At 38.6% G+C, this 9,655-nt stretch overlaps 1 pseudogene; it reads right to left on the bottom strand.

Annotated features, from left to right (window-relative positions):
- Positions 1-8,635: 8,635 nt before the first annotated feature.
- On the bottom strand, positions 8,636-8,791 carry LOC118533572 (large ribosomal subunit protein eL39-like; annotated as a pseudogene).
- Positions 8,792-9,655: the final 864 nt, after the last annotated feature.

Raw genomic sequence — 9,655 nt, 5'->3', positions numbered from 1 at the left:
AGGCTCAATAATTTCCATTTTCCTATCTCCAAGTCTGCTGATTCTTTCTTCTGTCTGCTCAAATGTGCCTTTGAATCCCTCTGGTGAAATTTTCATTTCAGTTATTGGACTTTTCAGCTCCAGATGAAATAGGTTTATTTTTTAATTTTTTCCCATCTTTATTGATGTACAATTGACAAATAAAAATTGTAACCAGACTTTTTAAGTGTTTTCTATTTCTTTTTTTAATTTGTTAAATTAATTTATTTATTTTTAGAGAGAGAGGGAGAAAGCAGAGGGGAGGGACAGAGGGAGAGGGAGAAAGAGTCTCAAGCAGACTCCTCATTGAGCACAGTGCCCAACACAGGGCTCAATCTCATGACCCTGAGATCATGATCTGAGCCAACACCAAGAGTTAGATGCTTAACTGACTGCACCTCCCAGGTGCCCCAATTTTGATTCCTATTTCTTGTTGACATATCCACTTAGTTCATACATTGTTTTCTTTTCCACATCTTTCTTTAGTTCTCTGAGCAACCTTAAAACAGTTGTTTTAAAGTATTTGTCTAGTAGATCTGCCATCAGGTTTTTTTTCAGGGACAGTTTTTGTTGGCTTATTTTTTCTTTTGAAATGGCTGTACTTTCTCATTTCTTTGTATGCCTTGTGATGTCTTTGTTGAAATCTGGACAATTGAATCTAAAAATGTTGTAATGCTGGGAATCAGATTCTCCCCTTTCCCCAGGGTTTGCTTTATAATTTTTTTTTTGTTATTTTAGGGATGCTTGGCTGGCTCAGTTGGTAGAGTGTGTGACTCTTGATCTCAGGGTTGTAAGTTCAAGCCCCACATTGGGTATAGCACTTACTTAATTTAAAAAATTAAAATTTGGGGCACCTGGGTGGCTCAGTTGGTTAAGCGACTGCCTTCGGCTCAGGTCATGATCCTGGAGTCCCAGGATCAAGTCCCGCATCGGGCTTCCTGCACAGCAGGGAGTCTGCTTCTCCCTTTGACCCTCCCCCATCTCAAGCTCTCTCTCTCTCTCTCATTCTCTCCCTCAAATAAATAAACTCTTTAAAAAAATTAAAAATTAAAAATTAAATTTTTTTGTTATTTTATTGTTGTAGGTTTTCTCTGTGCCAAAGATCAGCAGGACGTGTAAATTTAGGTCTTTTCTGAGTGTGTGCCTTTCCTTGGGCATGCACAGGTGACTTTCTAATTTTTCCTTATATGTAGTTGATTTTTAATATTCTAGTCTGGCTCCTAAAAGAAGGGGAAGAAATGAAAGAGGACAAAAGGGCACCAACCCTTCAAATACCTTGGAAATGATTTCACTTGTAGAGGGAAGGGCTTACAACAATGCAGGGATTTGCAGCAACAGTGGCCACTGCTTCTTTGTTTGCACCTCTGTGATCAGAATCAACCATCAGAGCACAAATCCCTGATATTCGGGGAACAAGGTCCTTTTTTGCCCACCCTTTCTCCCACAAGCTGTGTGTAAGCCACTCCAGGAACACATGCACAGATTACTGCCAGTAGGCTAGGGGTGGGGATGGGTGGCTGCTACTGTGCAAAGAGCTGAGATTAACTGTAGTTTACCTCAGTTTACCTTTCAAACCATCCCCTGGAATTCGCAAGCCTTCAGTAGACTACAGAGTGCAAATGCTTATGTCAGACAGATTTTACCAGTGCAATTGTTGTCTAAGTAGGGAGACATTCCTGGTGCATCCTACTTTGCCATCTTCCCAGTATCCTCTGCTTTTCTTATACTAATCAATTACATCAGGTCTCTTCCCTAATGTGAGCTCCTCCAAGAGTGTCTGTCCTCCCACCTCAATTATTCCTACTACTTTCCAAGTGTGGATTTTTTTCATCACACTTTTCAGAATTAAGGAAATCAAGGTTCACAGGGTTTATTGCCTTCTTAAGAAGTTACAAAAAATTGGGGCGCCTGGGTGGCTCAGTCGTTGGGCGTCTGCCTTCGGCTCAGGTCATGGTCCCAGGCTCCTGGGATCGAGCCCCGCATCAGGCTCCCTGCTCTGCGGGAGGCCTGCTTCTCCCTCTCCCACTCCCCCTGCTTGTGTTCCCTCTCTCACTGTGTCTCTCTCTGTCAAATAAATAAAATCTTTAAAAAAAAGAAAAAGAAGTTACAAAAAATTAAACCATGTAGATGGGATTAAGTTGAACAGTGTTACTTTTACTTCTATTAACTGTATTATCCTATATAAAAAATCCTCCAGGAAACTGCTTAAACCATTTTCCAGAAATGGAAAGGCAGTGGTGCTCCCTTTTGTGGTGAGGGCAGCATTAATATCCACACACTCTTATAGCAGATGATAGTCAGTTTAAAATATTCTCTGTGTGCCCTCAATGAGCAGGTGGTGTTACAGGTTAGGGAGAACAGAAGCAAATAAAATGGCTGTGGCACTTACCCAAGACATCACAATCTATCTTGGAAGACCATTTCAAATTAATAATTTAAATTGAGGAAGGGGCATTTGGCTGGCTCAGTCAGTAGAGCATGTGACTCTTGATCTGGGGATCAAGAGTTCAAGCCCCATGTTGGGCATAAAGCTTACTATAAATAAATAAACAAACAAACAAACAAATTAAATTAAGGGAAATCAGAGAGGCATAGGTGGATTCAACCTGGAGCCAATCAGATTGCTTGAAAGAAAAAGCTATTTATGCGATGGTTAGGACTTAGCTACAGAAATGATTGGATGGATCAGTGTGGGTGAGAGTGGGGTTTAGAGAGAGTTTCAAATTGGTAAATTGGACATGTGTATCCTCAGGCATGGAGCACCTGGTGACAACCACGAACTGATGAAGGTTGGACAGCTCTGAAGCAGAGATAAAAGTTCAGATTTGATTAGTTGTTTTACATAGCAATTTGTTAATGTGAAAATGATAGTGTATGGACATCTTTGTACTCTCAAAGAAATAATTATTTGCCAGTATTTTTATCCATAAACAGTATCTTAGAATTTTTCTTCTCTACCATATGCAAAAATATGTTTATGATGTTTCGATACATGTATATATTGTAAAATGATGGCCACAATCAAGCTAATTAACATACGCATCACCTCACACAGTTACTGTTTCTTATGTGTGATGAGAACATTTAAGATCTACTCTCTTAGCAAATTTTAAGTATACAATTCAATATTATTAACTATATCTCCAGAACTTATTTCATCCTGCATAACAGAAACTTGTTACCACCCTTTGACTAGCATCTTGCCATTTCCCCATCCCTCAACCTTTGGTAACTATCATCTTACTCTCTGCTTCTGTGAATTTGACATTGTTAGATTCCACATATAAGTAAGATCATGCAGTGACACCTGGGTGGCTCAGTCGGTTGAGTGCATCCAACTCTTGATTTTGGCTCAGGTCATTATCTCAGAGTTGTGAGATTGGGCTCCACACCCAGGGTGGAGCCTGCTTGGAATTCTTTCTCTCCCTCTCTCTCTGCCCCTGCCTGCCCCCCCCCACTCTCTCTCTCTCTCAAAAAAATAAATGAGATCATGCAGTATTTGTATTTCTATGTGTGGCTTATTTCACTTAGCTAATGTCCTCTTGGTTCATCCATATTGTTGCAAATGGCAGGATTTCCTTCTTTTTAAAGGAAGAATTATATTCTAGTCTGTGTCTATATCTATAGGCATATAATATTTTCTTCATTCATCTGTTGAGACACTTAAGTTGTTTCAATATCTTGACTATTGAAAATAATGCTGCAATAAACATGGGAGTGCAGATAGGTCTTTGAGATACTAAAGTGGGGTTGCTGGATCAAATGGTAGTTTTATTTTTAATTTTTTGAGGAACCTCTATGCCATTTTCCATTATGGCTCTACCAATTTACATTCCCAACAGTGTACAGAGGTACTCTTTTCTCCACATCCTTGCCAACTCTTGATTTTTGTCTTGTCACAATTAGCCATGTGAGATGATATCTCATTGTGGTTTTGATTTGCATTTCTCTGATGATTAGTGATGTTGAACATCTTTCCATAGACTTATTGGCCATTTGTATGTTGTTGTTGTTGTTGTTGTTGTTGTTGTTGTTGTTGTTATTTTGAGAAATGTCTATTCAGATCCTTTGCCTACTGTTTTTTGTTGGTTTTGCTATTGAGTTGAGTTCCTTATATTTTTTAGATGTTAACTCCTTATTGGTTTGCAAATATTTTCTCCTATTCTTTAGTTTATCTCTTCACTCTGCTGATTGTTTTGTTGTGCAGAAGATTTTTAATTTAATACAATCCCACTTGTCTATTTTTGGTTTTGTTGCCTGTGCTTTTGGGGTCATATTAAAAAAAAAAATTTCCTAGACCAATGTCAAGAAGCTTTCCTTCTGTGTTTTCTTCTAGTAGTTTTACAGTTTCAGGTATTACATTTAAGTCTTTAATTGATTTTAAGTTGATTTTTAAAAAAGATTTTATTTACTTTTTTGACAGAGAGAGCACAAGCAAGGGGGAGCAGCAGGCAGAGGGAGAAGCAGGCTCCCCACTGTGCAAGGAGCCTGATGTGGGACAGCTCATGACCTGAGCTGAAGGAAAACATTTAACTGACTGAGCCACCCAGGCATGCCTTAAGTTGATTTTTGTATATGGTGTGAGACAAGGGTCCAATTTCATTCTTCTGTACATGGGTATCCAGTTCTCCTGACACTGTTTATTGAAGAGACTTTCCCCGTGTCTGTTCTTGGCATCCTTGTAGAAGATCCGTTGACTGTAAATGTTTAGATCTGTTTCTGGGCTCTCTGTTCTATTCCATTGGTCTGTATGACTATTTTTATTCCAGTACAATACTGTTTTGATTATTATAGCTTTGTAGTACATTTTGAAGTCAGGCAGTATGATTCCTCCAGCTTTTTTCTTTTTATTCAAGATTGCTTTGGTTAGTCTGGGTCTTTTGTGGTTCCATCTGAATTTTAGGAATTTTTTTTTTCCAATTTCTGTAAAGAATGACATTGCCCACTTCTTCTAGATTATCTGACTTGTTGGCATATAATCGTACATAAAAGTCTATTATGATCCTTTTTATTTTTGAAGCCTCATTACAATGTTTCCTCTTTCTGGGTTTATTTGAGTCTCTCTCTCTCCCTTTTTTTTTTTTTTTTTTTTAGTCTAGCTAAGGGTTTGTTGATTTTACTTTTTAAAAAATCCAACTCGGGGCGCCTGGGTGGCTCAGTCGTTAAGCGTCTGCCTTCGGCTCAGGTCATGATCCCTGGGTCCTGGGATCGAGCCCCGCATCGGGCTCCCTGCTCTGCGGGAAGCCTGCTTCTCCCTCTCCCACTCCCCCTGCTCGTGGTCCCTCTCTCGCTGTGTCTCTCTCTGTCAAATAAATAAATAAAACCTTTTAAAAAAAAAAATCCAACTCTTAGGGCGCCTGGGTGGCTCAGTTGGTTAAGCGACTGCCTTTGGCTCAGGTCATGATCCTGGAGTCCCAGGATCGAGTCCTGCATCGGGCTCCCTGCTCAGCAGGGAGTCTGCTTCTCCCTCTGACCCTCCCCCTCTCATGTGCTCACTCTCTATCATTCTCTCTCTCTCTCTCAATAAAAAATAAAATAAAATAAAAAATTTTAAAAATCCAACTCTTAGATTTGTTGATTTTTTTTCTACTGTTTCTCTACTCTCTATTTCATTTGTTTCTGCTCTAATCTTTATTATTATTTCCTTCCTTTTGATAACTTTGGGCTTAGTTTGTTCTTTTTATAGTTTCTTGAGGTATAAAGTTAGATTGTTTGAGATCTTTCTTCTTTTTTAGTGTTGGTGTTTATTGCTATAAAATTCCCTCTTAGAACTGCTTCTGCTGCATCACAAGTTTTTTTTTTTTAAGATTTTATTTATTTATTTGACAGAGAGACAGTGAGAGAGGGAACACAAGCAGGGGCAGAGGCAGAGGGAGAAGCAGGCTTCCCGCTGAGCAGGGAGCCCTAGGCGGGGCTCGATCCCAGAGTCCTGGGATCATGACCTGAGCCGAAGGCAGACGCTCAATGACTGAGCCACCCAAGCGCCCCTCATCACATGAGTTTTGTTAGGTTGTATTTTTATTTTTATTTGTCTTGAGATATTTAGAAAATCCCTTTTTGATTTCCTCTTTGAACCAATGGTTGTTCAAGAGTGTTGTGACTAGTTTCCTCATATTTGTGAATTTTCTTGCTGTTAATTCATTTCTAGTTTCATCACATCTCATACTGTGTGAAAGGATACTTGGGATGATTTTTACCTTCTTAAATGTACTAAGTCTTGTTTTGTGACCTAACCTGTGATCCTGTGATCTATCCTGGAGAATGTTCTGTGAGCATTTGAGAAGAATGTGTATTCTTCTGCTTTGGGTGGAAAGTTCTCTCTCTCTCTCTGTGTCTAATCCATTAATTCCATTTGATATATAGCATAGTTCAAGGTAGCTGTTTCTTTATTGATATTCTGTTTGGATGTTCTGTCCATTAATGAAAGCAGGTTATCGAAGTCTCATACTATCGAAGTCTCATACTATTATGATATTATGATCATACTATTATGATATTGTCAATTTCTCCCTTCACATGTAAATACTTGCCTTATGTACTTAGATGTATTTATGTGGTGGGTGCACATATAAAATTGTTATATCTTCCTGTTCAATTGACTTTTTTAACTTTATATGGTGACCTTCATCTATTTATCATGAAGCAGAGTTCTGCCTCTTTTGGATTAATACGTTAATATTACCATTAATATATCATTCATATTATGCTGAAAAGGCTTTTTTGTGGTTTCTTTGCCTCAGTCTGTTTCACACATACTGCTTTGCGAAGCTGTGGGTCACCCAGTTTACTTACACTACCTCACTGCTTATGGGACAGAGTTGATTGAGGTTTTGTTGTTTTTTTTTCAAACTTGTTGATAATGTTATTCTTCTTTTTGTCTTCAAGTGCTAGTGCATTATTAAATTTTTTAAACATTGGGAAAAAATTGCTGGGCTATAGATTATGGATAAATTCAAATTTACTAGGAAATGCTGATAGAAGGTATGAATTAACTATCTGACCATTCATGCACGTGCATTTATTTATTCTTTGCAATTGGCCAACACCTTTTATTTATTTATTTTTATTTATTTTTATTTTTTTATTTTTATGTTAATCCCCATACATTACATCATTAGTTTTAGATATAGTGTTCCATGATTCATTGTTTGTGCATAACACCCAGTGCTCCATGCAGAACATGCCTTCCTCAATATCCATCACCAGGCTAACCCATCCTCCCACCCCCCTCCCCTCTAGAACCCTCAGTTTGTTTTTCAGAGTCCATTGTCTCTCATGGTTCGTCTACCCCTCCAATTTCCCCCCTTCATTCTTCCCCTCCTGCTACATTCTTCTTCTTTTTTTTTTTTTCTTTCTTAACATATATTGCATTATTTGTTTCAGAGGTACAGATCTGAGATTCAACAGTCTTGCACAATTCACAGCGCTTACCAGAGCACATACCCTCCCCAGTGTCCATCACCCAGTCACCCCATCCCTCCCACCCCACCCCCCACTCCAGCAACCCTCAGTTTGTTTCCTGAGATTAAGAATTCCTCATATCAGTGAGGTCATATGATACATGTCTTTCTCTGTTTGACTTATTTCGCTCAGCATAATACCCTCCAGTTCCATCCACGTCGTTGCAAATGGCAAGATCTCATTCCTTTTGATGGCTGCATAATATTCCATTGTATATATATACCACATCTTCTTTATCCATTCATCTGTTGATGGACATCTTGGCTCTTTCCACAGTTTGGCTATTGTGGACATTGCTGCTATAAACATCAGGTGCACATAACCTTTCGCATCCCTACTTTCGTATCTCTGGGGTAAATACCCAGTAGTGCAATTGCTGGATCATATAACACCTTTTATTTTTGCCTATATGGTGTTAAACAGAATCTCCATGTGATTATATATTGTTTTTGTTAATTACCATTGGTGTTGAGCATTTTTCCTATATGGTCTTTCATCTTCTGGTGAAAGTTTCAGTCATTTTCTCATATTTAATTTATTTGTACATTTATTGATTTCTTACATTTTTTTTTTTTACTATTCTGCACACTAATCCTTTATCATCTTAGGTATTAAAATATTTTCTCCCAAATTCACTTTCTCCCAAATTTTCACTCAATTTTACATTTTGATGCACTGTTCTTAATTTTATTTTATTTTTAAAGATTTTATTTATTTGACAGAGAGAGACACAGTGAGAGAGGGAACACAAACAGGGGAGTGGGAGAGGGAAAAGCAGGCCTCCCGCAGAGCAGGGAGCCCGACACAGTGCTCGATCCCAGGACCCTGGGACCATGACCTGAGCCGAAGGCAGACACCCAACGACTGAGCCACCCAGGCGCCCCTGGACTGTTCTTAATTTTAATAGCGTTGAATTTGTCCATCTCTTTGGGCTTACTTTCTTCTCTTCCTTTTTTCCCCCCAAACTAAAGATCTCACATATTTATTTCTGAACCAACCTACTAGTGCAGAAGCATAGAAACAAAGAGAAAAATGATTTCCCCAATAAAACATGCCCAACTATTCAGAGATTGTGGTGATGTTTTCACTGTGGCCTGGTAAGATGTTGGTTACCACAGTGGAGCATAAATATGTGGGCCATCTCATGTGTGATTCCTTATAGACCCAGCTTGGTTTTTCTCCAGTGTCTCTTCTTGGAGATGTACCTGATTTTATTACCAGTTTTCATCTGAATCCATTGGGGAATGGGACAATTCTGCTTTTCTTTCTTGGCCAAGAATCACTTGATTCTAAAAGTCTTGTGAGAAAACATGGTGAGTCAACCACACACTCCACAAAGGTAGAGAAAGGGCCTCCTTTATTTTATTATATAAGAAAGCTCTCCCTATTGTGAAGCTATAAAGAAACATTTGCCTGTAACTTTGAAAGTGTTCTATCTTTGTCTTTCATAGGTAGCTCTACAATAATGTTTGTATATGGATATGATAGGCAGGTGATTCATTATTCTACTGTAGGTAACCACTTGTCATTTCTCTGTGTTAAAATGTCCATCATTTTTATATTACCTGTTCTGTCATAGGTTCATGTATTTTAAATTGATGCCCTTGTTCCAGAAATTCCTATTTTCCATTGGTCTACTTGTACATATCTCTACTGATACCATATTGTCCTGATTACTATAGATTTAAAAGCCTTGATGTATGCTAGGGAAAGTGCCTCCCTATCTTAGTCCATTTGGGCTGCTATCACAAATTACCATAAACTGGGTCACTTAAACAACAAACATTTGTTTCTTACAGTTCTGGAGGCTGGGAAGTCCAAGTTTAAGATGCTAGAAGATCTGGTGTCTGGTAAAGATCTGCCTCCTGGCTTGCCGATGGCTGTGATTTCATTGTATCCTCACATGATAGAGTGCAGAGGGAATAAACAAACTCTCTTGTGTCTCTTCATATAACCCCATTCATGAGGTTTCTATCCTTATGACCTAATTACTTCCCAAAGGCTCCACCTCCTAATACCATCACAACGCAGGGCAGGATTTCAACATGTGAATTTTGGAGGATACAAACATTCAGTCCCATGACACTCTCAAAGTGTTCTATAGAAAATCCTGGCTATTCTTAGACATTTGTATTCTGTTTTGGTATGTATGTATGTATGTATGTATGTATGTATG

This window comes from Halichoerus grypus, chromosome 1 (assembly GCF_964656455.1).
Source record: "Halichoerus grypus chromosome 1, mHalGry1.hap1.1, whole genome shotgun sequence".
NCBI classification, from domain to species: domain Eukaryota; kingdom Metazoa; phylum Chordata; class Mammalia; order Carnivora; family Phocidae; genus Halichoerus; species Halichoerus grypus.
Note: the sequence above shows the minus strand (reverse complement) of the source record. Positions and strands in the feature narration are given on the sequence as shown.